A 21,493-nucleotide genomic window follows, 5' to 3' on the forward strand; every position below is an offset into this window, starting at 1 on the left:
GCACTCAAATGTACTATAGACGCAATTCTTGATGTCAGAATTCTATTTTGGAAGGTTGCATTGTGTTGAACTTTCTGAGGAAAAAACGATATATTTCTTTTCCACTGCGGGAAAAAAGTAGTAAAAAATGAAACATTTTCATTTGCTGCAAGGAATGCCATGTATATTTTCATTAGGGAAGCGAAAAATAAAAACACCCACAGCACTTGGTATTCCCAGGCAGTCTCCCAACCCAGTACTAATCAAGCCTCACCCTGCTTAGCTTCCGAGATCTGACGGGATCGGGCGCTTTCAAGGTAGTATGGCCGTAGGTGGAGATTGCTGTCTCATGATATCCTCTCATTCTTAAATCCATGAGCCTATATTTTGCTCCATGCATACACAGAGACTGAGAAAATGACAGGTGCACTCAAATGTACTATAGACGGAATTCTTGATGTCAGAATTCTATTTTGGAAGGTTGCATTGTGTTGAACTTTCTGAGGAAAAAACGATATATTTCTTTTCCACTGTGGGAAAAAAGTAGTAAAAAATGAAACATTTTCATTTGCTGCAAGGAATGCCATGTATATTTTCATTAGGGAAGCGAAAAATAAAAACACCCACAGCACTTGGTATTCCCAGGCAGTCTCCCAACCCAGTACTAATCAAGCCTCACCCTGCTTAGCTTCCGAGATCTGACGGGATCGGGCGCTTTCAAGGTAGTATGGCCGTAGGTGGAGATTGCTGTCTCATGATATCCTCTCATTCTTAAATCCATGAGCCTATATCTTGCTCCATGCATACACAGAGACTGAGAAAATGACAGGTGCACTCAAATGTACTATAGACGGAATTCTTGATGTCAGAATTCTATTTTGGAAGGTTGCATTGTGTTGAACTTTCTGAGGAAAAAACGATATATTTCTTTTCCACTGCGGGAAAAAAGTAGTAAAAAATGAAACATTTTCATTTGCTGCAAGGAATGCCATGTATATTTTCATTAGGGAAGCGAAAAATAAAAACACCCACAGCACTTGGTATTCCCAGGCAGTCTCCCAACCCAGTACTAATCAAGCCTCACCCTGCATAGCTTCCGAGATCTGACGGGATCGGGCACTTTCAAGGTAGTATGGCCGCAGGTGGAGATTGCTGTCTCATGATATCCTCTCATTCTTAAAACAATGAGCCTATATCTTGCTCCATGCATACACAGAGACTGAGAAAATGACAGGTGCACTCAAATGTACTATAGACGGAATTCTTAATGTCAGAATTCTATTTTGGAAGGTTGCATTGTGTTGAACTTTCTGAGGAAAAAACTATATATTTCTTTTCCACTGCGGGAAAAAAGTAGTAAAAAATGAAACATTTTCATTTGCTGCAAGGAATGCCATGTATATTTTCATTAGGGAAGCGAAAAATAAAAACACCCACAGCACTTGGTATTCCCAGGCAGTCTCCCAACCCAGTACTAATCAAGCCTCACCCTGCTTAGCTTCCGAGATCTGACGGGATCGGGCACTTTCAAGGTAGTATGGCCGTAGGTGGAGATTGCTGTCTCATGATATCCTCTCATTCTTAAATCCATGAGCCTATATCTTGCTCCATGCATACACAGAGACTGAGAAAATGACAGGTGCACTCAAATGTACTATAGACGGAATTCTTGATGTCAGAATTCTATTTTGGAAGGTTGCATTGTGTTGAACTTTCTGAGGAAAAAACGATATATTTCTTTTCCACTGCGGGAAAAAAGTAGTAAAAAATGAAACATTTTCATTTGCTGCAAGGAATGCCATGTATATTTTCATTAGGGAAGCGAAAAATAAAAACACCCACAGCACTTGGTATTCCCAGGCAGTCTCCCAACCCAGTACTAATCAAGCCTCACCCTGCTTAGCTTCCGAGATCTGACGGGATCGGGCGCTTTCAAGGTAGTATGGCCGTAGGTGGAGATTGCTGTCTCATGATATCCTCTCATTCTTAAATCCATGAGCCTATATTTTGCTCCATGCATACACAGAGACTGAGAAAATGACAGGTGCACTCAAATGTACTATAGACGGAATTCTTGATGTCAGAATTCTATTTTGGAAGGTTGCATTGTGTTGAACTTTCTGAGGAAAAAACGATATATTTCTTTTCCACTGTGGGAAAAAAGTAGTAAAAAATGAAACATTTTCATTTGCTGCAAGGAATGCCATGTATATTTTCATTAGGGAAGCGAAAAATAAAAACACCCACAGCACTTGGTATTCCCAGGCAGTCTCCCAACCCAGTACTAATCAAGCCTCACCCTGCTTAGCTTCCGAGATCTGACGGGATCGGGCGCTTTCAAGGTAGTATGGCCGTAGGTGGAGATTGCTGTCTCATGATATCCTCTCATTCTTAAATCCATGAGCCTATATCTTGCTCCATGCATACACAGAGACTGAGAAAATGACAGGTGCACTCAAATGTACTATAGACGGAATTCTTGATGTCAGAATTCTATTTTGGAAGGTTGCATTGTGTTGAACTTTCTGAGGAAAAAACGATATATTTCTTTTCCACTGCGGGAAAAAAGTAGTAAAAAATGAAACATTTTCATTTGCTGCAAGGAATGCCATGTATATTTTCATTAGGGAAGCGAAAAATAAAAACACCCACAGCACTTGGTATTCCCAGGCAGTCTCCCAACCCAGTACTAATCAAGCCTCACCCTGCATAGCTTCCGAGATCTGACGGGATCGGGCACTTTCAAGGTAGTATGGCCGCAGGTGGAGATTGCTGTCTCATGATATCCTCTCATTCTTAAAACAATGAGCCTATATCTTGCTCCATGCATACACAGAGACTGAGAAAATGACAGGTGCACTCAAATGTACTATAGACGGAATTCTTGATGTCAGAATTCTATTTTGGAAGGTTGCATTGTGTTGAACTTTCTGAGGAAAAAACTATATATTTCTTTTCCACTGCGGGAAAAAAGTAGTAAAAAATGAAACATTTTCATTTGCTGCAAGGAATGCCATGTATATTTTCATTAGGGAAGCGAAAAATAAAAACACCCACAGCACTTGGTATTCCCAGGCAGTCTCCCAACCCAGTACTAATCAAGCCTCACCCTGCTTAGCTTCCGAGATCTGACGGGATCGGGCACTTTCAAGGTAGTATGGCCGTAGGTGGAGATTGCTGTCTCATGATATCCTCTCATTCTTAAATCCATGAGCCTATATCTTGCTCCATGCATACACAGAGACTGAGAAAATGACAGGTGCACTCAAATGTACTATAGACGGAATTCTTGATGTCAGAATTCTATTTTGGAAGGTTGCATTGTGTTGAACTTTCTGAGGAAAAAACGATATATTTCTTTTCCACTGCGGGAAAAAAGTAGTAAAAAATGAAACATTTTCATTTGCTGCAAGGAATGCCATGTATATTTTCATTAGGGAAGCGAAAAATAAAAACACCCACAGCACTTGGTATTCCCAGGCAGTCTCCCAACCCAGTACTAATCAAGCCTCACCCTGCATAGCTTCCGAGATCTGACGGGATCGGGCACTTTCAAGGTAGTATGGCCGCAGGTGGAGATTGCTGTCTCATGATATCCTCTCATTCTTAAATCCATGAGCCTATATCTTGCTCCATGCATACACAGAGACTGAGAAAATGACAGGTGCACTCAAATGTACTATAGACGGAATTCTTGATGTCAGAATTCTATTTTGGAAGGTTGCATTGTGTTGAACTTTCTGAGGAAAAAACTATATATTTCTTTTCCACTGCGGGAAAAAAGTAGTAAAAAATGAAACATTTTCATTTGCTGCAAGGAATGCCATGTATATTTTCATTAGGGAAGCGAAAAATAAAAACACCCACAGCACTTGGTATTCCCAGGCAGTCTCCCAACCCAGTACTAATCAAGCCTCACCCTGCTTAGCTTCCGAGATCTGACGGGATCGGGCACTTTCAAGGTAGTATGGCCGTAGGTGGAGATTGCTGTCTCATGATATCCTCTCATTCTTAAATCCATGAGCCTATATCTTGCTCCATGCATACACAGAGACTGAGAAAATGACAGGTGCACTCAAATGAACTATAGACGGAATTCTTGATGTCAGAATTCTATTTTGGAAGGTTGCATTGTGTTGAGCTTTCTGAGGAAAAAACGATATATTTCTTTGCCACTGCGGGAAAAAAGTAGCAAGAAATGAAACATTTTCATTTGCTGCGAGGAATGCCATGTATATTTTCATTAGGGAAGCGAAAAATAAAAACACCTACAGCACCTGGTATTCCCAGGCAGTCTTCCAACCCAGTACTAATCAAGCCTCACCCTGCTTAGCTTCCGAGATCTGACGGGATCGGGCGCTTTCAAGGTAGTATGGCCGTAGGTGGAGATTGCTGTCTCATGATATCCTCTCATTCTTAAATCCATGAGCCTATATCTTGCTCCATGCATACACAGAGACTGAGAAAATGACAGGTGCACTCAAATGTACTATAGACGGAATTCTTGATGTCAGAATTCTATTTTGGAAGGTTGCATTGTGTTGAATTTTCTGAGGAAAAAACGATATATTTATTTTCCACTGCGGGAAAAAAGTAGTAATAAATGAAACATTTTCATTTGCTGCAAGGAATGCCATGTATATTTTCATTAGGGAAGCGAAAAATAAAAACACCCACAGCACTTGGTATTCCCAGGCAGTCTCCCAACCCAGTACTAATCAAGCCTCACCCTGCTTAGCTTCCGAGATCTGACGGGATCGGGCGCTTTCAAGGTAGTATGGCCGTAGGTGGAGATTGCTGTCTCATGATATCCTCTCATTCTTAAATCCATGAGCCTATATCTTGCTCCATGCATACACAGAGACTGAGAAAATGACAGGTGCACTCAAATGTACTATAGACGGAATTCTTGATGTCAGAATTCTATTTTGGAAGGTTGCATTGTGTTGAGCTTTCTGAGGAAAAAACGATATATTTCTTTGCCACTGCGGGAAAAAAGTAGCAAGAAATGAAACATTTTCATTTGCTGCGAGGAATGCCATGTATATTTTCATTAGGGAAGCGAAAAATAAAAACACCTACAGCACCTGGTATTCCCAGGCAGTCTTCCAACCCAGTACTAATCAAGCCTCACCCTGCTTAGCTTCCGAGATCTGACGGGATCGGGCGCTTTCAAGGTAGTATGGCCGTAGGTGGAGATTGCTGTCTCATGATATCCTCTCATTCTTAAATCCATGAGCCTATATCTTGCTCCATGCATACACAGAGACTGAGAAAATGACAGGTGCACTCAAATGTACTATAGACGGAATTCTTGATGTCAGAATTCTATTTTGGAAGGTTGCATTGTGTTGAGCTTTCTGAGGAAAAAACGATATATTTCTTTGCCACTGCGGGAAAAAAGTAGTAAAAAATGAAACATTTTCATTTGCTGCAAGGAATGCCATGTATATTTTCATTAGGGAAGCGAAAAATAAAAACACCTACAGCACCTGGTATTCCCAGGCAGTCTTCCAACCCAGTACTAATCAAGCCTCACCCTGCTTAGCTTCCGAGATCTGACGGGATCGGGCGCTTTCAAGGTAGTATGGCCGTAGGTGGAGATTGCTGTCTCATGATATCCTCTCATTCTTAAATCCATGAGCCTATATCTTGCTCCATGCATACACAGAGACTGAGAAAATGACAGGTGCACTCAAATGTACTATAGACGGAATTCTTGATGTCAGAATTCTATTTTGGAAGGTTGCATTGTGTTGAACTTTCTGAGGAAAAACGATATATTTCTTTTCCACTGCGGGAAAAAAGTAGTAAAAAATGAAACATTTTCATTTGCTGCAAGGAATGCCATGTATATTTTCATTAGGGAAGCGAAAAATAAAAACACCCACAGCACTTGGTATTCCCAGGCAGTCTCCCAACCCAGTACTAATCAAGCCTCACCCTGCTTAGCTTCCGAGATCTGACGGGATCGGGCGCTTTCAAGGTAGTATGGCCGTAGGTGGAGATTGCTGTCTCATGATATCCTCTCATTCTTAAATCCATGAGCCTATATCTTGCTCCATGCATACACAGAGACTGAGAAAATGACAGGTGCACTCAAATGTACTATAGACGGATTTCTTGATGTCAGAATTCTATTTTGGAAGGTTGCATTGTGTTGAACTTTCTGAGGAAAAAACGATATATTTCTTTTCCACTGCGGGAAAAAAGTAGTAAAAAATGAAACATTTTCATTTGCTGCAAGGAATGCCATGTATATTTTCATTAGGGAAGCGAAAAATAAAAACACCCACAGCACTTGGTATTCCCAGGCAGTCTCCCAACCCAGTACTAATCAAGCCTCACCCTGCTTAGCTTCCGAGATCTGACGGGATCGGGCACTTTCAAGGTAGTATGGCCGTAGGTGGAGATTGCTGTCTCATGATATCCTCTCATTCTTAAATCCATGAGCCTATATCTTGCTCCATGCATACACAGAGACTGAGAAAATGACAGGTGCACTCAAATGAACTATACTGCTGCGGCCAAGTTTATTCGAGCATTTGCCCGTTCTTGGCCGCAGCAGTAGCCTGGCGCGCGCCCGAGAGTGACGGGCGCGCGCCGAAGCAGCGGAAGAGCGCCCTCCGATCGGGGCGCTCTCCCTACCGCTGCCGGGTCCGCCGGGTCCCCCGGAACCCCCTGCCGCTGTCCCGCGATCGCGGGACACCAGGGCTCCCTCGGGGAGCCCCTGGACGCGCGTGCAGGGGGCGCACGCTCCCGAAGACGCGTGACCGCGCGTCTATGACGCGCGGCACGCCGAGGGGCAGCCACTAGCAAGCCGGGAAATCTCCCGGCTTGCGGTACCGGCCACACTTTAATAAAGTGTGTCGGTAGTGTAGACGGAATTCTTGATGTCAGAATTCTATTTTGGAAGGTTGCATTGTGTTGAGCTTTCTGAGGAAAAAACGATATATTTCTTTGCCACTGCGGGAAAAAAGTAGCAAGAAATGAAACATTTTCATTTGCTGCGAGGAATGCCATGTATATTTTCATTAGGGAAGCGAAAAATAAAAACACCTACAGCACCTGGTATTCCCAGGCAGTCTTCCAACCCAGTACTAATCAAGCCTCACCCTGCTTAGCTTCCGAGATCTGACGGGATCGGGCGCTTTCAAGGTAGTATGGCCGTAGGTGGAGATTGCTGTCTCATGATATCCTCTCATTCTTAAATCCATGAGCCTATATCTTGCTCCATGCATACACAGAGACTGAGAAAATGACAGGTGCACTCAAATGTACTATAGACGGAATTCTTGATGTCAGAATTCTATTTTGGAAGGTTGCATTGTGTTGAGCTTTCTGAGGAAAAAACGATATATTTCTTTGCCACTGCGGGAAAAAAGTAGTAAAAAATGAAACATTTTCATTTGCTGCAAGGAATGCCATGTATATTTTCATTAGGGAAGCGAAAAATAAAAACACCCACAGCACTTGGTATTCCCAGGCAGTCTCCCAACCCAGTACTAATCAAGCCTCACCCTGCTTAGCTTCCGAGATCTGACGGGATCGGGCGCTTTCAAGGTAGTATGGCCACAGGTGGAGATTGCTGTCTCATGATATCCTCTCATTCTTAAATCCATGAGCCTATATCTTGCTCCATGCATACACAGAGACTGAGAAAATGACAGGTGCACTCAAATGTACTATAGACGGAATTCTTGATGTCAGAATTCTATTTTGGAAGGTTGCATTGTGTTGAATTTTCTGAGGAAAAAACGATATATTTATTTTCCACTGCGGGAAAAAAGTAGTAATAAATGAAACATTTTCATTTGCTGCAAGGAATGCCATGTATATTTTCATTAGGGAAGCGAAAAATAAAAACACCCACAGCACTTGGTATTCCCAGGCAGTCTCCCAACCCAGTACAAATCAAGCCTCACCCTGCTTAGCTTCCGAGATCTGACGGGATCGGGCGCTTTCAAGGTAGTATGGCCGTAGGTGGAGATTGCTGTCTCATGATATCCTCTCATTCTTAAATCCATGAGCCTATATCTTGCTCCATGCATACACAGAGACTGAGAAAATGACAGGTGCACTCAAATGTACTATAGACGGAATTCTTGATGTCAGAATTCTATTTTGGAAGGTTGCATTGTGTTGAGCTTTCTGAGGAAAAAACGATATATTTCTTTGCCACTGCGGGAAAAAAGTAGCAAGAAATGAAACATTTTCATTTGCTGCGAGGAATGCCATGTATATTTTCATTAGGGAAGCGAAAAATAAAAACACCTACAGCACCTGGTATTCCCAGGCAGTCTTCCAACCCAGTACTAATCAAGCCTCACCCTGCTTAGCTTCCGAGATCTGACGGGATCGGGCGCTTTCAAGGTAGTATGGCCGTAGGTGGAGATTGCTGTCTCATGATATCCTCTCATTCTTAAATCCATGAGCCTATATCTTGCTCCATGCATACACAGAGACTGAGAAAATGACAGGTGCACTCAAATGTACTATAGACGGAATTCTTGATGTCAGAATTCTATTTTGGAAGGTTGCATTGTGTTGAGCTTTCTGAGGAAAAAACGATATATTTCTTTGCCACTGCGGGAAAAAAGTAGTAAAAAATGAAACATTTTCATTTGCTGCAAGGAATGCCATGTATATTTTCATTAGGGAAGCGAAAAATAAAAACACCCACAGCACTTGGTATTCCCAGGCAGTCTCCCAACCCAGTACTAATCAAGCCTCACCCTGCTTAGCTTCCGAGATCTGACGGGATCGGGCGCTTTCAAGGTAGTATGGCCGTAGGTGGAGATTGCTGTCTCATGATATCCTCTCATTCTTAAATCCATGAGCCTATATCTTGCTCCATGCATACACAGAGACTGAGAAAATGACAGGTGCACTCAAATGTACTATAGACGGAATTCTTGATGTCAGAATTCTATTTTGGAAGGTTGCATTGTGTTGAGCTTTCTGAGGAAAAAACGATATATTTCTTTGCCACTGCGGGAAAAAAGTAGCAAGAAATGAAACATTTTCATTTGCTGCGAGGAATGCCATGTATATTTTCATTAGGGAAGCGAAAAATAAAAACACCTACAGCACCTGGTATTCCCAGGCAGTCTTCCAACCCAGTACTAATCAAGCCTCACCCTGCTTAGCTTCCGAGATCTGACGGGATCGGGCGCTTTCAAGGTAGTATGGCCGTAGGTGGAGATTGCTGTCTCATGATATCCTCTCATTCTTAAATCCATGAGCCTATATCTTGCTCCATGCATACACAGAGACTGAGAAAATGACAGGTGCACTCAAATGTACTATAGACGGAATTCTTGATGTCAGAATTCTATTTTGGAAGGTTGCATTGTGTTGAGCTTTCTGAGGAAAAAACGATATATTTCTTTGCCACTGCGGGAAAAAAGTAGCAAGAAATGAAACATTTTCATTTGTTGCGAGGAATGCCATGTATATTTTCATTAGGGAAGCGAAAAATAAAAACACCTACAGCACCTGGTATTCCCAGGCAGTCTTCCAACCCAGTACTAATCAAGCCTCACCCTGCTTAGCTTCCGAGATCTGACGGGATCGGGCGCTTTCAAGGTAGTATGGCCGTAGGTGGAGATTGCTGTCTCATGATACTGTATCCTCTCATTCTTAAATCCATGAGCCTATATCTTGCTCCATGCATACACAGAGACTGAGAAAATGACAGGTGCACTCAAATGTACTATAGACGGAATTCTTGATGTCAGAATTCTATTTTGGAAGGTTGCATTGTGTTGAACTTTCTGAGGAAAAAACGATATATTTCTTTGCCACTGCGGGAAAAAAGTAGCAAGAAATGAAACATTTTCATTTGCTGCGAGGAATGCCATGTATATTTTCATTAGGGAAGCGAAAAATAAAAACACCTACAGCACCTGGTATTCCCAGGCAGTCTTCCAACCCAGTACTAATCAAGCCTCACCCTGCTTAGCTTCCGAGATCTGACGGGATCGGGCGCTTTCAAGGTAGTATGGCCGTAGGTGGAGATTGCTGTCTCATGATATCCTCTCATTCTTAAATCCATGAGCCTATATCTTGCTCCATGCATACACAGAGACTGAGAAAATGACAGGTGCACTCAAATGTACTATAGACGGAATTCTTGATGTCAGAATTCTATTTTGGAAGGTTGCATTGTGTTGAGCTTTCTGAGGAAAAAACGATATATTTCTTTGCCACTGCGGGAAAAAAGTAGTAAAAAATGAAACATTTTCATTTGCTGCAAGGAATGCCATGTATATTTTCATTAGGGAAGCGAAAAATAAAAACACCCACAGCACTTGGTATTCCCAGGCAGTCTCCCAACCCAGTACTAATCAAGCCTCACCCTGCTTAGCTTCCGAGATCTGACGGGATCGGGCGCTTTCAAGGTAGTATGGCCGTAGGTGGAGATTGCTGTCTCATGATATCCTCTCATTCTTAAATCCATGAGCCTATATCTTGCTCCATGCATACACAGAGACTGAGAAAATGACAGGTGCACTCAAATGTACTATAGACGGAATTCTTGATGTCAGAATTCTATTTTGGAAGGTTGCATTGTGTTGAGCTTTCTGAGGAAAAAACGATATATTTCTTTGCCACTGCGGGAAAAAAGTAGCAAGAAATGAAACATTTTCATTTGTTGCGAGGAATGCCATGTATATTTTCATTAGGGAAGCGAAAAATAAAAACACCTACAGCACCTGGTATTCCCAGGCAGTCTTCCAACCCAGTACTAATCAAGCCTCACCCTGCTTAGCTTCCGAGATCTGACGGGATCGGGCGCTTTCAAGGTAGTATGGCCGTAGGTGGAGATTGCTGTCTCATGATATCCTCTCATTCTTAAATCCATGAGCCTATATCTTGCTCCATGCATACACAGAGACTGAGAAAATGACAGGTGCACTCAAATGTACTATAGACGGAATTCTTGATGTCAGAATTCTATTTGGGAAGGTTGCATTGTGTTGAGCTTTCTGAGGAAAAAACGATATATTTCTTTGCCACTGCGGGAAAAAAGTAGTAAAAAATGAAACATTTTCATTTGCTGCAAGGAATGCCATGTATATTTTCATTAGGGAAGCGAAAAATAAAAACACCCACAGCACTTGGTATTCCCAGGCAGTCTCCCAACCCAGTACTAATCAAGCCTCACCCTGCTTAGCTTCCGAGATCTGACGGGATCGGGCGCTTTCAAGGTAGTATGGCCGTAGGTGGAGATTGCTGTCTCATGATATCCTCTCATTCTTAAATCCATGAGCCTATATCTTGCTCCATGCATACACAGAGACTGAGAAAATGACAGGTGCACTCAAATGTACTATAGACGGAATTCTTGATGTCAGAATTCTATTTTGGAAGGTTGCATTGTGTTGAACTTTCTGAGGAAAAAACGATATATTTATTTTCCACTGCGGGAAAAAAGTAGCAAGAAATGAAACATTTTCATTTGCTGCGAGGAATGCCATGTATATTTTCATTAGGGAAGCGAAAAATAAAAACACCTACAGCACCTGGTATTCCCAGGCAGTCTACCAACCCAGTACTAATCAAGCCTCACCCTGCTTAGCTTCCGAGATCTGACGGGATCGGGCGCTTTCAAGGTAGTATGGCCGTAGGTGGAGATTGCTGTCTCATGATATCCTCTCATTCTTAAATCCATGAGCCTATATCTTGCTCCATGCATACACAGAGACTGAGAAAATGACAGGTGCACTCAAATGTACTATAGACGGAATTCTTGATGTCAGAATTCTATTTTGGAAGGTTGCATTGTGTTGAGCTTTCTGAGGAAAAAACGATATATTTCTTTGCCACTGCGGGAAAAAAGTAGCAAGAAATGAAACATTTTCATTTGCTGCGAGGAATGCCATGTATATTTTCATTAGGGAAGCGAAAAATAAAAACACCTACAGCACCTGGTATTCCCAGGCAGTCTTCCAACCCAGTACTAATCAAGCCTCACCCTGCTTAGCTTCCGAGATCTGACGGGATCGGGCGCTTTCAAGGTAGTATGGCCGTAGGTGGAGATTGCTGTCTCATGATATCCTCTCATTCTTAAATCCATGAGCCTATATCTTGCTCCATGCATACACAGAGACTGAGAAAATGACAGGTGCACTCAAATGTACTATAGACGGAATTCTTGATGTCAGAATTCTATTTTGGAAGGTTGCATTGTGTTGAGCTTTCTGAGGAAAAAACGATATATTTCTTTGCCACTGCGGGAAAAAAGTAGTAAAAAATGAAACATTTTCATTTGCTGCAAGGAATGCCATGTATATTTTCATTAGGGAAGCGAAAAATAAAAACACCCACAGCACTTGGTATTCCCAGGCAGTCTCCCAACCCAGTACTAATCAAGCCTCACCCTGCTTAGCTTCCGAGATCTGACGGGATCGGGCGCTTTCAAGGTAGTATGGCCGTAGGTGGAGATTGCTGTCTCATGATATCCTCTCATTCTTAAATCCATGAGCCTATATCTTGCTCCATGCATACACAGAGACTGAGAAAATGACAGGTGCACTCAAATGTACTATAGACGGAATTCTTGATGTCAGAATTCTATTTTGGAAGGTTGCATTGTGTTGAACTTTCTGAGGAAAAAACGATATATTTCTTTTCCACTGCGGGAAAAAAGTAGTAAAAAATGAAACATTTTCATTTGCTGCAAGGAATGCCATGTATATTTTCATTAGGGAAGCGAAAAATAAAAACACCCACAGCACTTGGTATTCCCAGGCAGTCTCCCAACCCAGTACTAATCAAGCCTCACCCTGCTTAGCTTCCGAGATCTGACGGGATCGGGCGCTTTCAAGGTAGTATGGCCGTAGGTGGAGATTGCTGTCTCATGATATCCTCTCATTCTTAAATCCATGAGCCTATATCTTGCTCCATGCATACACAGAGACTGAGAAAATGACAGGTGCACTCAAATGTACTATAGACGGAATTCTTGATGTCAGAATTCTATTTTGGAAGGTTGCATTGTGTTGAACTTTCTGAGGAAAAAACGATATATTTCTTTTCCACTGCGGGAAAAAAGTAGTAAAAAATGAAACATTTTCATTTGCTGCAAGGAATGCCATGTATATTTTCATTAGGGAAGCGAAAAATAAAAACACCCACAGCACTTGGTATTCCCAGGCAGTCTCCCAACCCAGTACTAATCAAGCCTCACCCTGCTTAGCTTCCGAGATCTGACGGGATCGGGCGCTTTCAAGGTAGTATGGCCGTAGGTGGAGATTGCTGTCTCATGATATCCTCTCATTCTTAAATCCATGAGCCTATATCTTGCTCCATGCATACACAGAGACTGAGAAAATGACAGGTGCACTCAAATGTACTATAGACGGAATTCTTGATGTCAGAATTCTATTTTGGAAGGTTGCATTGTGTTGAGCTTTCTGAGGAAAAAACGATATATTTCTTTGCCACTGCGGGAAAAAAGTAGCAAGAAATGAAACATTTTCATTTGTTGCGAGGAATGCCATGTATATTTTCATTAGGGAAGCGAAAAATAAAAACACCTACAGCACCTGGTATTCCCAGGCAGTCTTCCAACCCAGTACTAATCAAGCCTCACCCTGCTTAGCTTCCGAGATCTGACGGGATCGGGCGCTTTCAAGGTAGTATGGCCGTAGGTGGAGATTGCTGTCTCATGATATCCTCTCATTCTTAAATCCATGAGCCTATATCTTGCTCCATGCATACACAGAGACTGAGAAAATGACAGGTGCACTCAAATGTACTATAGACGGAATTCTTGATGTCAGAATTCTATTTGGGAAGGTTGCATTGTGTTGAGCTTTCTGAGGAAAAAACGATATATTTCTTTGCCACTGCGGGAAAAAAGTAGTAAAAAATGAAACATTTTCATTTGCTGCAAGGAATGCCATGTATATTTTCATTAGGGAAGCGAAAAATAAAAACACCCACAGCACTTGGTATTCCCAGGCAGTCTCCCAACCCAGTACTAATCAAGCCTCACCCTGCTTAGCTTCCGAGATCTGACGGGATCGGGCGCTTTCAAGGTAGTATGGCCGTAGGTGGAGATTGCTGTCTCATGATATCCTCTCATTCTTAAATCCATGAGCCTATATCTTGCTCCATGCATACACAGAGACTGAGAAAATGACAGGTGCACTCAAATGTACTATAGACGGAATTCTTGATGTCAGAATTCTATTTTGGAAGGTTGCATTGTGTTGAACTTTCTGAGGAAAAAACGATATATTTCTTTTCCACTGCGGGAAAAAAGTAGCAAGAAATGAAACATTTTCATTTGCTGCGAGGAATGCCATGTATATTTTCATTAGGGAAGCGAAAAATAAAAACACCTACAGCACCTGGTATTCCCAGGCAGTCTACCAACCCAGTACTAATCAAGCCTCACCCTGCTTAGCTTCCGAGATCTGACGGGATCGGGCGCTTTCAAGGTAGTATGGCCGTAGGTGGAGATTGCTGTCTCATGATATCCTCTCATTCTTAAATCCATGAGCCTATATCTTGCTCCATGCATACACAGAGACTGAGAAAATGACAGGTGCACTCAAATGTACTATAGACGGAATTCTTGATGTCAGAATTCTATTTTGGAAGGTTGCATTGTGTTGAGCTTTCTGAGGAAAAAACGATATATTTCTTTGCCACTGCGGGAAAAAAGTAGCAAGAAATGAAACATTTTCATTTGCTGCGAGGAATGCCATGTATATTTTCATTAGGGAAGCGAAAAATAAAAACACCTACAGCACCTGGTATTCCCAGGCAGTCTTCCAACCCAGTACTAATCAAGCCTCACCCTGCTTAGCTTCCGAGATCTGACGGGATCGGGCGCTTTCAAGGTAGTATGGCCGTAGGTGGAGATTGCTGTCTCATGATATCCTCTCATTCTTAAATCCATGAGCCTATATCTTGCTCCATGCATACACAGAGACTGAGAAAATGACAGGTGCACTCAAATGTACTATAGACGGAATTCTTGATGTCAGAATTCTATTTTGGAAGGTTGCATTGTGTTGAGCTTTCTGAGGAAAAAACGATATATTTCTTTGCCACTGCGGGAAAAAAGTAGTAAAAAATGAAACATTTTCATTTGCTGCAAGGAATGCCATGTATATTTTCATTAGGGAAGCGAAAAATAAAAACACCCACAGCACTTGGTATTCCCAGGCAGTCTCCCAACCCAGTACTAATCAAGCCTCACCCTGCTTAGCTTCCGAGATCTGACGGGATCGGGCGCTTTCAAGGTAGTATGGCCGTAGGTGGAGATTGCTGTCTCATGATATCCTCTCATTCTTAAATCCATGAGCCTATATCTTGCTCCATGCATACACAGAGACTGAGAAAATGACAGGTGCACTCAAATGTACTATAGACGGAATTCTTGATGTCAGAATTCTATTTTGGAAGGTTGCATTGTGTTGAACTTTCTGAGGAAAAAACGATATATTTCTTTTCCACTGCGGGAAAAAAGTAGTAAAAAATGAAACATTTTCATTTGCTGCAAGGAATGCCATGTATATTTTCATTAGGGAAGCGAAAAATAAAAACACCCACAGCACTTGGTATTCCCAGGCAGTCTCCCAACCCAGTACTAATCAAGCCTCACCCTGCTTAGCTTCCGAGATCTGACGGGATCGGGCGCTTTCAAGGTAGTATGGCCGTAGGTGGAGATTGCTGTCTCATGATATCCTCTCATTCTTAAATCCATGAGCCTATATCTTGCTCCATGCATACACAGAGACTGAGAAAATGACAGGTGCACTCAAATGTACTATAGACGGAATTCTTGATGTCAGAATTCTATTTTGGAAGGTTGCATTGTGTTGAACTTTCTGAGGAAAAAACGATATATTTATTTTCCACTGCGGGAAAAAAGTAGCAAGAAATGAAACATTTTCATTTGCTGCGAGGAATGCCATGTATATTTTCATTAGGGAAGCGAAAAATAAAAACACCTACAGCACCTGGTATTCCCAGGCAGTCTACCAACCCAGTACTAATCAAGCCTCACCCTGCTTAGCTTCCGAGATCTGACGGGATCGGGCGCTTTCAAGGTAGTATGGCCGTAGGTGGAGATTGCTGTCTCATGATATCCTCTCATTCTTAAATCCATGAGCCTATATCTTGCTCCATGCATACACAGAGACTGAGAAAATGACAGGTGCACTCAAATGTACTATAGACGGAATTCTTGATGTCAGAATTCTATTTTGGAAGGTTGCATTGTGTTGAGCTTTCTGAGGAAAAAACGATATATTTCTTTGCCACTGCGGGAAAAAAGTAGCAAGAAATGAAACATTTTCATTTGCTGCGAGGAATGCCATGTATATTTTCATTAGGGAAGCGAAAAATAAAAACACCTACAGCACCTGGTATTCCCAGGCAGTCTTCCAACCCAGTACTAATCAAGCCTCACCCTGCTTAGCTTCCGAGATCTGACGGGATCGGGCGCTTTCAAGGTAGTATGGCCGTAGGTGGAGATTGCTGTCTCATGATATCCTCTCATTCTTAAATCCATGAGCCTATATCTTGCTCCATGCATACACAGAGACTGAGAAAATGACAGGTGCACTCAAATGTACTATAGACGGAATTCTTGATGTCAGAATTCTATTTTGGAAGGTTGCATTGTGTTGAGCTTTCTGAGGAAAAAACGATATATTTCTTTGCCACTGCGGGAAAAAAGTAGTAAAAAATGAAACATTTTCATTTGCTGCAAGGAATGCCATGTATATTTTCATTAGGGAAGCGAAAAATAAAAACACCCACAGCACTTGGTATTCCCAGGCAGTCTCCCAACCCAGTACTAATCAAGCCTCACCCTGCTTAGCTTCCGAGATCTGACGGGATCGGGCGCTTTCAAGGTAGTATGGCCACAGGTGGAGATTGCTGTCTCATGATATCCTCTCATTCTTAAATCCATGAGCCTATATCTTGCTCCATGCATACACAGAGACTGAGAAAATGACAGGTGCACTCAAATGTACTATAGACGGAATTCTTGATGTCAGAATTCTATTTTGGAAGGTTGCATTGTGTTGAATTTTCTGAGGAAAAAACGATATATTTCTTTTCCACTGCGGGAAAAAAGTAGTAAAAAATGAAACATTTTCATTTGCTGCAAGGAATGCCATGTATATTTTCATTAGGGAAGCGAAAAATAAAAACACCTACAGCACCTGGTATTCCCAGGCAGTCTTCCAACCCAGTACTAATCAAGCCTCACCCTGCTTAGCTTCCGAGATCTGACGGGATCGGGCGCTTTCAAGGTAGTATGGCCGTAGGTGGAGATTGCTGTCTCATGATATCCTCTCATTCTTAAATCCATGAGCCTATATCTTGCTCCATGCATACACAGAGACTGAGAAAATGACAGGTGCACTCAAATGTACTATAGACGGAATTCTTGATGTCAGAATTCTATTTTGGAAGGTTGCATTGTGTTGAACTTTCTGAGGAAAAAACGATATATTTCTTTTCCACTGCGGGAAAAAAGTAGTAAAAAATGAAACATTTTCATTTGCTGCAAGGAATGCCATGTATATTTTCATTAGGGAAGCGAAAAATAAAAACACCCACAGCACTTGGTATTCCCAGGCAGTCTCCCAACCCAGTACTAATCAAGCCTCACCCTGCTTAGCTTCTGAGATCTGACGGGATCGGGCGCTTTCAAGGTAGTATGGCCGTAGGTGGAGATTGCTGTCTCATGATATCCTCTCATTCTTAAATCCATGAGCCTATATCTTGCTCCATGCATACACAGAGACTGAGAAAATGACAGGTGCACTCAAATGTACTATAGACGGAATTCTTGATGTCAGAATTCTATTTTGGAAGGTTGCATTGTGTTGAGCTTTCTGAGGAAAAAACGATATATTTCTTTGCCACTGCGGGAAAAAAGTAGCAAGAAATGAAACATTTTCATTTGCTGCGAGGAATGCCATGTATATTTTCATTAGGGAAGCGAAAAATAAAAACACCTACAGCACCTGGTATTCCCAGGCAGTCTTCCAACCCAGTACTAATCAAGCCTCACCCTGCTTAGCTTCCGAGAACTGACGGGATCGGGCGCTTTCAAGGTAGTATGGCCGTAGGTGGAGATTGCTGTCTCATGATATCCTCTCATTCTTAAATCCATGAGCCTATATCTTGCTCCATGCATACACAGAGACTGAGAAAATGACAGGTGCACTCAAATGTACTATAGACGGAATTCTTGATGTCAGAATTCTATTTTGGAAGGTTGCATTGTGTTGAGCTTTCTGAGGAAAAAACGATATATTTCTTTGCCACTGCGGGAAAAAAGTAGTAAAAAATGAAACATTTTCATTTGCTGCAAGGAATGCCATGTATATTTTCATTAGGGAAGCGAAAAATAAAAACACCCACAGCACTTGGTATTCCCAGGCAGTCTCCCAACCCAGTACTAATCAAGCCTCACCCTGCTTAGCTTCCGAGATCTGACGGGATCGGGCGCTTTCAAGGTAGTATGGCCGTAGGTGGAGATTGCTGTCTCATGATATCCTCTCATTCTTAAATCCATGAGCCTATATCTTGCTCCATGCATACACAGAGACTGAGAAAATGACAGGTGCACTCAAATGTACTATAGACGGAATTCTTGATGTCAGAATTCTATTTTGGAAGGTTGCATTGTGTTGAACTTTCTGAGGAAAAAACGATATATTTCTTTTCCACTGCGGGAAAAAAGTAGTAAAAAATGAAACATTTTCATTTGCTGCAAGGAATGCCATGTATATTTTCATTAGGGAAGCGAAAAATAAAAACACCCACAGCACTTGGTATTCCCAGGCAGTCTCCCAACCCAGTACTAATCAAGCCTCACCCTGCTTAGCTTCTGAGATCTGACGGGATCGGGCGCTTTCAAGGTAGTATGGCCGTAGGTGGAGATTGCTGTCTCATGATATCCTCTCATTCTTAAATCCATGAGCCTATATCTTGCTCCATGCATACACAGAGACTGAGAAAATGACAGGTGCACTCAAATGTACTATAGACGGAATTCTTGATGTCAGAATTCTATTTTGGAAGGTTGCATTGTGTTGAACTTTCTTAGGAAAAAACGATATATTTATTTTCCACTGCGGGAAAAAAGTAGCAAGAAATGAAACATTTTCATTTGCTGCGAGGAATGCCATGTATATTTTCATTAGGGAAGCGAAAAATAAAAACACCTACAGCACCTGGTATTCCCAGGCAGTCTTCCAACCCAGTACTAATCAAGCCTCACCCTGCTTAGCTTCCGAGATCTGACGGGATCGGGCGCTTTCAAGGTAGTATGGCCGTAGGTGGAGATTGCTGTCTCATGATATCCTCTCATTCTTAAATCCATGAGCCTATATCTTGCTCCATGCATACACAGAGACTGAGAAAATGACAGGTGCACTCAAATGTACTATAGACGGAATTCTTGATGTCAGAATTCTATTTTGGAAGGTTGCATTGTGTTGAGCTTTCTGAGGAAAAAACGATATATTTCTTTGCCACTGCGGGAAAAAAGTAGCAAGAAATGAAACATTTTCATTTGCTGCGAGGAATGCCATGTATATTTTCATTAGGGAAGCGAAAAATAAAAACACCTACAGCACCTGGTATTCCCAGGCAGTCTTCCAACCCAGTACTAATCAAGCCTCACCCTGCTTAGCTTCCGAGATCTGACGGGATCGGGCGCTTTCAAGGTAGTATGGCCGTAGGTGGAGATTGCTGTCTCATGATATCCTCTCATTCTTAAATCCATGAGCCTATATCTTGCTCCATGCATACACAGAGACTGAGAAAATGACAGGTGCACTCAAATGTACTATAGACGGAATTCTTGATGTCAGAATTCTATTTTGGAAGGTTGCATTGTGTTGAGCTTTCTGAGGAAAAAACGATATATTTCTTTGCCACTGCGGGAAAAAAGTAGTAAAAAATGAAACATTTTCATTTGCTGCAAGGAATGCCATGTATATTTTCATTAGGGAAGCGAAAAATAAAAACACCCACAGCACTTGGTATTCCCAGGCAGTCTCCCAACCCAGTACTAATCAAGCCTCACCCTGCTTAGCTTCCGAGATCTGACGGGATCAGGCGCTTTCAAGGTAGTATGGCCGTAGGTGGAGATTGCTGTCTCATGATATCCTCTCATTCTTAAATCCATGAGCCTATATCTTGCTCCATGCATACACAGAGACTGAGAAAATGACAGGTGCACTCAAATGTACTATAGACGGAATTCTTGATGTCAGAATTCTATTTTGGAAGGTTGCATTGTGTTGAACTTTCTGAGGAAAAAACGATATATTTCTTTTCCACTGCGGGAAAAAAGTAGTAAAAAATGAAACATTTTCATTTGCTGCAAGGAATGCCATGTATATTTTCATTAGGGAAGCGAAAAATAAAAACACCCACAGCACTTGGTATTCCCATGCAGTCTCCCAACCCAGTACTAATCAAGCCTCACCCTGCTTAGCTTCCGAGATCTGACGGGATCGGGCGCTTTCAAGGTAGTATGGCCACAGGTGGAGATTGCTGTCTCATGATATCCTCTCATTCTTAAATCCATGAGCCTATATCTTGCTCCATGCATACACAGAGACTGAGAAAATGACAGGTGCACTCAAATGTACTATAGACGGAATTCTTGATGTCAGAATTCTATTTTGGAAGGTTGCATTGTGTTGAGCTTTCTGAGGAAAAAACGATATATTTCTTTGCCACTGCGTGAAAAAAGTAGTAAAAAATGAAACATTTTCATTTGCTGCAAGGAATGCCATGTATATTTTCATTAGGGAAGCGAAAAATAAAAACACCCACAGCACTTGGTATTCCCAGGCAGTCTCCCAACCCAGTACTAATCAAGCCTCACCCTGCTTAGCTTCCGAGATCTGACGGGATCGGGCGCTTTCAAGGTAGTATGGCCGTAGGTGGAGATTGCTGTCTCATGATGCTGTCTCATGATATCCTCTCATTCTTAAATCCATGAGCCTATATCTTGCTCCATGCATACACAGAGACTGAGAAAATGACAGGTGCACTCAAATGTACTATAGACGGAATTCTTGATGTCAGAATTCTATTTTGGAAGGTTGCATTGTGTTGAACTTTCTGAGGAAAAAACGATATATTTCTTTCCACTGCGGGGAAAAAAGTAGTAAAAAATGAAACATTTTCATTTGCTGCAAGGAATGCCATGTATATTTTCATTAGGGAAGCGAAAAATAAAAACACCCACAGCACTTGGTATTCCCAGGCAGTCTCCCAACCCAGTACTAATCAAGCCTCACCCTGCTTAGCTTCTGAGATCTGACGGGATCGGGCGCTTTCAAGGTAGTATGGCCGTAGGTGGAGATTGCTGTCTCATGATATCCTCTCATTCTTAAATCCATGAGCCTATATCTTGCTCCATGCATACACAGAGACTGAGAAAATGACAGGTGCACTCAAATGTACTATAGACGGAATTCTTGATGTCAGAATTCTATTTTGGAAG

The 21,493-nt window shown here is 42.0% G+C and overlaps 52 non-coding genes across 52 annotated transcripts; all 52 read right to left on the reverse strand.

Annotated features, from left to right (window-relative positions):
- Nucleotides 1-194: 194 nt before the first annotated feature.
- Nucleotides 195-313, reverse strand: LOC142474624 (5S ribosomal RNA). Its single transcript, XR_012790563.1, has one exon. It is a non-coding gene; the product is annotated as a 5S ribosomal RNA (ribosomal RNA).
- A 286-nt stretch (nucleotides 314-599) lies between these two features.
- Nucleotides 600-718, reverse strand: LOC142474637 (5S ribosomal RNA). Its single transcript, XR_012790574.1, has one exon. It is a non-coding gene; the product is annotated as a 5S ribosomal RNA (ribosomal RNA).
- Nucleotides 719-1,004: 286 nt separating this feature from the next.
- LOC142474634 (5S ribosomal RNA) lies at nucleotides 1,005-1,123 on the reverse strand. The gene has a single exon (XR_012790571.1). It is a non-coding gene; the product is annotated as a 5S ribosomal RNA (ribosomal RNA).
- A 286-nt stretch (nucleotides 1,124-1,409) lies between these two features.
- LOC142474260 (5S ribosomal RNA) lies at nucleotides 1,410-1,528 on the reverse strand. The gene has a single exon (XR_012790224.1). It is a non-coding gene; the product is annotated as a 5S ribosomal RNA (ribosomal RNA).
- Nucleotides 1,529-1,814: 286 nt separating this feature from the next.
- Nucleotides 1,815-1,933, reverse strand: LOC142474650 (5S ribosomal RNA). The gene has a single exon (XR_012790581.1). It is a non-coding gene; the product is annotated as a 5S ribosomal RNA (ribosomal RNA).
- A 286-nt stretch (nucleotides 1,934-2,219) lies between these two features.
- LOC142474662 (5S ribosomal RNA) lies at nucleotides 2,220-2,338 on the reverse strand. The gene has a single exon (XR_012790582.1). It is a non-coding gene; the product is annotated as a 5S ribosomal RNA (ribosomal RNA).
- Nucleotides 2,339-2,624: 286 nt separating this feature from the next.
- Nucleotides 2,625-2,743, reverse strand: LOC142474635 (5S ribosomal RNA). Its single transcript, XR_012790572.1, has one exon. It is a non-coding gene; the product is annotated as a 5S ribosomal RNA (ribosomal RNA).
- Nucleotides 2,744-3,029: 286 nt separating this feature from the next.
- LOC142474261 (5S ribosomal RNA) lies at nucleotides 3,030-3,148 on the reverse strand. The gene has a single exon (XR_012790225.1). It is a non-coding gene; the product is annotated as a 5S ribosomal RNA (ribosomal RNA).
- Nucleotides 3,149-3,434: 286 nt separating this feature from the next.
- On the reverse strand, nucleotides 3,435-3,553 carry LOC142474636 (5S ribosomal RNA). The gene has a single exon (XR_012790573.1). It is a non-coding gene; the product is annotated as a 5S ribosomal RNA (ribosomal RNA).
- Nucleotides 3,554-3,839: 286 nt separating this feature from the next.
- On the reverse strand, nucleotides 3,840-3,958 carry LOC142474262 (5S ribosomal RNA). The gene has a single exon (XR_012790226.1). It is a non-coding gene; the product is annotated as a 5S ribosomal RNA (ribosomal RNA).
- A 286-nt stretch (nucleotides 3,959-4,244) lies between these two features.
- Nucleotides 4,245-4,363, reverse strand: LOC142474294 (5S ribosomal RNA). The gene has a single exon (XR_012790255.1). It is a non-coding gene; the product is annotated as a 5S ribosomal RNA (ribosomal RNA).
- A 286-nt stretch (nucleotides 4,364-4,649) lies between these two features.
- On the reverse strand, nucleotides 4,650-4,768 carry LOC142474673 (5S ribosomal RNA). Its single transcript, XR_012790583.1, has one exon. It is a non-coding gene; the product is annotated as a 5S ribosomal RNA (ribosomal RNA).
- A 286-nt stretch (nucleotides 4,769-5,054) lies between these two features.
- LOC142474295 (5S ribosomal RNA) lies at nucleotides 5,055-5,173 on the reverse strand. The gene has a single exon (XR_012790256.1). It is a non-coding gene; the product is annotated as a 5S ribosomal RNA (ribosomal RNA).
- Nucleotides 5,174-5,459: 286 nt separating this feature from the next.
- On the reverse strand, nucleotides 5,460-5,578 carry LOC142474297 (5S ribosomal RNA). The gene has a single exon (XR_012790257.1). It is a non-coding gene; the product is annotated as a 5S ribosomal RNA (ribosomal RNA).
- Nucleotides 5,579-5,863: 285 nt separating this feature from the next.
- Nucleotides 5,864-5,982, reverse strand: LOC142474685 (5S ribosomal RNA). Its single transcript, XR_012790584.1, has one exon. It is a non-coding gene; the product is annotated as a 5S ribosomal RNA (ribosomal RNA).
- Nucleotides 5,983-6,268: 286 nt separating this feature from the next.
- On the reverse strand, nucleotides 6,269-6,387 carry LOC142474264 (5S ribosomal RNA). The gene has a single exon (XR_012790227.1). It is a non-coding gene; the product is annotated as a 5S ribosomal RNA (ribosomal RNA).
- A 648-nt stretch (nucleotides 6,388-7,035) lies between these two features.
- On the reverse strand, nucleotides 7,036-7,154 carry LOC142474298 (5S ribosomal RNA). The gene has a single exon (XR_012790258.1). It is a non-coding gene; the product is annotated as a 5S ribosomal RNA (ribosomal RNA).
- Nucleotides 7,155-7,440: 286 nt separating this feature from the next.
- On the reverse strand, nucleotides 7,441-7,559 carry LOC142474440 (5S ribosomal RNA). Its single transcript, XR_012790389.1, has one exon. It is a non-coding gene; the product is annotated as a 5S ribosomal RNA (ribosomal RNA).
- A 286-nt stretch (nucleotides 7,560-7,845) lies between these two features.
- Nucleotides 7,846-7,964, reverse strand: LOC142474266 (5S ribosomal RNA). Its single transcript, XR_012790229.1, has one exon. It is a non-coding gene; the product is annotated as a 5S ribosomal RNA (ribosomal RNA).
- Nucleotides 7,965-8,250: 286 nt separating this feature from the next.
- On the reverse strand, nucleotides 8,251-8,369 carry LOC142474299 (5S ribosomal RNA). The gene has a single exon (XR_012790259.1). It is a non-coding gene; the product is annotated as a 5S ribosomal RNA (ribosomal RNA).
- Nucleotides 8,370-8,655: 286 nt separating this feature from the next.
- Nucleotides 8,656-8,774, reverse strand: LOC142474690 (5S ribosomal RNA). Its single transcript, XR_012790585.1, has one exon. It is a non-coding gene; the product is annotated as a 5S ribosomal RNA (ribosomal RNA).
- A 286-nt stretch (nucleotides 8,775-9,060) lies between these two features.
- LOC142474300 (5S ribosomal RNA) lies at nucleotides 9,061-9,179 on the reverse strand. Its single transcript, XR_012790260.1, has one exon. It is a non-coding gene; the product is annotated as a 5S ribosomal RNA (ribosomal RNA).
- A 286-nt stretch (nucleotides 9,180-9,465) lies between these two features.
- On the reverse strand, nucleotides 9,466-9,584 carry LOC142474301 (5S ribosomal RNA). The gene has a single exon (XR_012790261.1). It is a non-coding gene; the product is annotated as a 5S ribosomal RNA (ribosomal RNA).
- Nucleotides 9,585-9,875: 291 nt separating this feature from the next.
- On the reverse strand, nucleotides 9,876-9,994 carry LOC142474302 (5S ribosomal RNA). Its single transcript, XR_012790262.1, has one exon. It is a non-coding gene; the product is annotated as a 5S ribosomal RNA (ribosomal RNA).
- A 286-nt stretch (nucleotides 9,995-10,280) lies between these two features.
- On the reverse strand, nucleotides 10,281-10,399 carry LOC142474165 (5S ribosomal RNA). Its single transcript, XR_012790137.1, has one exon. It is a non-coding gene; the product is annotated as a 5S ribosomal RNA (ribosomal RNA).
- A 286-nt stretch (nucleotides 10,400-10,685) lies between these two features.
- Nucleotides 10,686-10,804, reverse strand: LOC142474303 (5S ribosomal RNA). Its single transcript, XR_012790263.1, has one exon. It is a non-coding gene; the product is annotated as a 5S ribosomal RNA (ribosomal RNA).
- A 286-nt stretch (nucleotides 10,805-11,090) lies between these two features.
- LOC142474166 (5S ribosomal RNA) lies at nucleotides 11,091-11,209 on the reverse strand. The gene has a single exon (XR_012790138.1). It is a non-coding gene; the product is annotated as a 5S ribosomal RNA (ribosomal RNA).
- Nucleotides 11,210-11,495: 286 nt separating this feature from the next.
- On the reverse strand, nucleotides 11,496-11,614 carry LOC142474374 (5S ribosomal RNA). Its single transcript, XR_012790327.1, has one exon. It is a non-coding gene; the product is annotated as a 5S ribosomal RNA (ribosomal RNA).
- Nucleotides 11,615-11,900: 286 nt separating this feature from the next.
- On the reverse strand, nucleotides 11,901-12,019 carry LOC142474305 (5S ribosomal RNA). The gene has a single exon (XR_012790265.1). It is a non-coding gene; the product is annotated as a 5S ribosomal RNA (ribosomal RNA).
- A 286-nt stretch (nucleotides 12,020-12,305) lies between these two features.
- On the reverse strand, nucleotides 12,306-12,424 carry LOC142474167 (5S ribosomal RNA). The gene has a single exon (XR_012790139.1). It is a non-coding gene; the product is annotated as a 5S ribosomal RNA (ribosomal RNA).
- A 286-nt stretch (nucleotides 12,425-12,710) lies between these two features.
- On the reverse strand, nucleotides 12,711-12,829 carry LOC142474168 (5S ribosomal RNA). Its single transcript, XR_012790140.1, has one exon. It is a non-coding gene; the product is annotated as a 5S ribosomal RNA (ribosomal RNA).
- A 286-nt stretch (nucleotides 12,830-13,115) lies between these two features.
- LOC142474169 (5S ribosomal RNA) lies at nucleotides 13,116-13,234 on the reverse strand. Its single transcript, XR_012790141.1, has one exon. It is a non-coding gene; the product is annotated as a 5S ribosomal RNA (ribosomal RNA).
- A 286-nt stretch (nucleotides 13,235-13,520) lies between these two features.
- Nucleotides 13,521-13,639, reverse strand: LOC142474306 (5S ribosomal RNA). The gene has a single exon (XR_012790266.1). It is a non-coding gene; the product is annotated as a 5S ribosomal RNA (ribosomal RNA).
- Nucleotides 13,640-13,925: 286 nt separating this feature from the next.
- On the reverse strand, nucleotides 13,926-14,044 carry LOC142474171 (5S ribosomal RNA). The gene has a single exon (XR_012790143.1). It is a non-coding gene; the product is annotated as a 5S ribosomal RNA (ribosomal RNA).
- Nucleotides 14,045-14,330: 286 nt separating this feature from the next.
- Nucleotides 14,331-14,449, reverse strand: LOC142474375 (5S ribosomal RNA). Its single transcript, XR_012790328.1, has one exon. It is a non-coding gene; the product is annotated as a 5S ribosomal RNA (ribosomal RNA).
- A 286-nt stretch (nucleotides 14,450-14,735) lies between these two features.
- Nucleotides 14,736-14,854, reverse strand: LOC142474309 (5S ribosomal RNA). Its single transcript, XR_012790267.1, has one exon. It is a non-coding gene; the product is annotated as a 5S ribosomal RNA (ribosomal RNA).
- A 286-nt stretch (nucleotides 14,855-15,140) lies between these two features.
- Nucleotides 15,141-15,259, reverse strand: LOC142474172 (5S ribosomal RNA). The gene has a single exon (XR_012790144.1). It is a non-coding gene; the product is annotated as a 5S ribosomal RNA (ribosomal RNA).
- A 286-nt stretch (nucleotides 15,260-15,545) lies between these two features.
- On the reverse strand, nucleotides 15,546-15,664 carry LOC142474173 (5S ribosomal RNA). Its single transcript, XR_012790145.1, has one exon. It is a non-coding gene; the product is annotated as a 5S ribosomal RNA (ribosomal RNA).
- A 286-nt stretch (nucleotides 15,665-15,950) lies between these two features.
- Nucleotides 15,951-16,069, reverse strand: LOC142474376 (5S ribosomal RNA). Its single transcript, XR_012790329.1, has one exon. It is a non-coding gene; the product is annotated as a 5S ribosomal RNA (ribosomal RNA).
- A 286-nt stretch (nucleotides 16,070-16,355) lies between these two features.
- LOC142474310 (5S ribosomal RNA) lies at nucleotides 16,356-16,474 on the reverse strand. Its single transcript, XR_012790268.1, has one exon. It is a non-coding gene; the product is annotated as a 5S ribosomal RNA (ribosomal RNA).
- Nucleotides 16,475-16,760: 286 nt separating this feature from the next.
- On the reverse strand, nucleotides 16,761-16,879 carry LOC142474441 (5S ribosomal RNA). The gene has a single exon (XR_012790390.1). It is a non-coding gene; the product is annotated as a 5S ribosomal RNA (ribosomal RNA).
- A 286-nt stretch (nucleotides 16,880-17,165) lies between these two features.
- On the reverse strand, nucleotides 17,166-17,284 carry LOC142474311 (5S ribosomal RNA). The gene has a single exon (XR_012790269.1). It is a non-coding gene; the product is annotated as a 5S ribosomal RNA (ribosomal RNA).
- A 286-nt stretch (nucleotides 17,285-17,570) lies between these two features.
- Nucleotides 17,571-17,689, reverse strand: LOC142474484 (5S ribosomal RNA). The gene has a single exon (XR_012790431.1). It is a non-coding gene; the product is annotated as a 5S ribosomal RNA (ribosomal RNA).
- Nucleotides 17,690-17,975: 286 nt separating this feature from the next.
- Nucleotides 17,976-18,094, reverse strand: LOC142474544 (5S ribosomal RNA). The gene has a single exon (XR_012790487.1). It is a non-coding gene; the product is annotated as a 5S ribosomal RNA (ribosomal RNA).
- Nucleotides 18,095-18,380: 286 nt separating this feature from the next.
- On the reverse strand, nucleotides 18,381-18,499 carry LOC142474174 (5S ribosomal RNA). The gene has a single exon (XR_012790146.1). It is a non-coding gene; the product is annotated as a 5S ribosomal RNA (ribosomal RNA).
- Nucleotides 18,500-18,785: 286 nt separating this feature from the next.
- LOC142474486 (5S ribosomal RNA) lies at nucleotides 18,786-18,904 on the reverse strand. Its single transcript, XR_012790432.1, has one exon. It is a non-coding gene; the product is annotated as a 5S ribosomal RNA (ribosomal RNA).
- Nucleotides 18,905-19,190: 286 nt separating this feature from the next.
- On the reverse strand, nucleotides 19,191-19,309 carry LOC142474312 (5S ribosomal RNA). The gene has a single exon (XR_012790270.1). It is a non-coding gene; the product is annotated as a 5S ribosomal RNA (ribosomal RNA).
- Nucleotides 19,310-19,595: 286 nt separating this feature from the next.
- Nucleotides 19,596-19,714, reverse strand: LOC142474313 (5S ribosomal RNA). Its single transcript, XR_012790271.1, has one exon. It is a non-coding gene; the product is annotated as a 5S ribosomal RNA (ribosomal RNA).
- A 286-nt stretch (nucleotides 19,715-20,000) lies between these two features.
- LOC142474401 (5S ribosomal RNA) lies at nucleotides 20,001-20,119 on the reverse strand. The gene has a single exon (XR_012790353.1). It is a non-coding gene; the product is annotated as a 5S ribosomal RNA (ribosomal RNA).
- A 286-nt stretch (nucleotides 20,120-20,405) lies between these two features.
- LOC142474476 (5S ribosomal RNA) lies at nucleotides 20,406-20,524 on the reverse strand. Its single transcript, XR_012790423.1, has one exon. It is a non-coding gene; the product is annotated as a 5S ribosomal RNA (ribosomal RNA).
- Nucleotides 20,525-20,810: 286 nt separating this feature from the next.
- Nucleotides 20,811-20,929, reverse strand: LOC142474176 (5S ribosomal RNA). The gene has a single exon (XR_012790147.1). It is a non-coding gene; the product is annotated as a 5S ribosomal RNA (ribosomal RNA).
- Nucleotides 20,930-21,228: 299 nt separating this feature from the next.
- On the reverse strand, nucleotides 21,229-21,347 carry LOC142474487 (5S ribosomal RNA). The gene has a single exon (XR_012790433.1). It is a non-coding gene; the product is annotated as a 5S ribosomal RNA (ribosomal RNA).
- Between the last annotated feature and the right edge of the window lie 146 nt (nucleotides 21,348-21,493).

This window comes from Ascaphus truei, assembly GCF_040206685.1.
Source record: "Ascaphus truei isolate aAscTru1 chromosome 18 unlocalized genomic scaffold, aAscTru1.hap1 SUPER_18_unloc_1, whole genome shotgun sequence".
Lineage (NCBI taxonomy): Eukaryota > Metazoa > Chordata > Amphibia > Anura > Ascaphidae > Ascaphus > Ascaphus truei.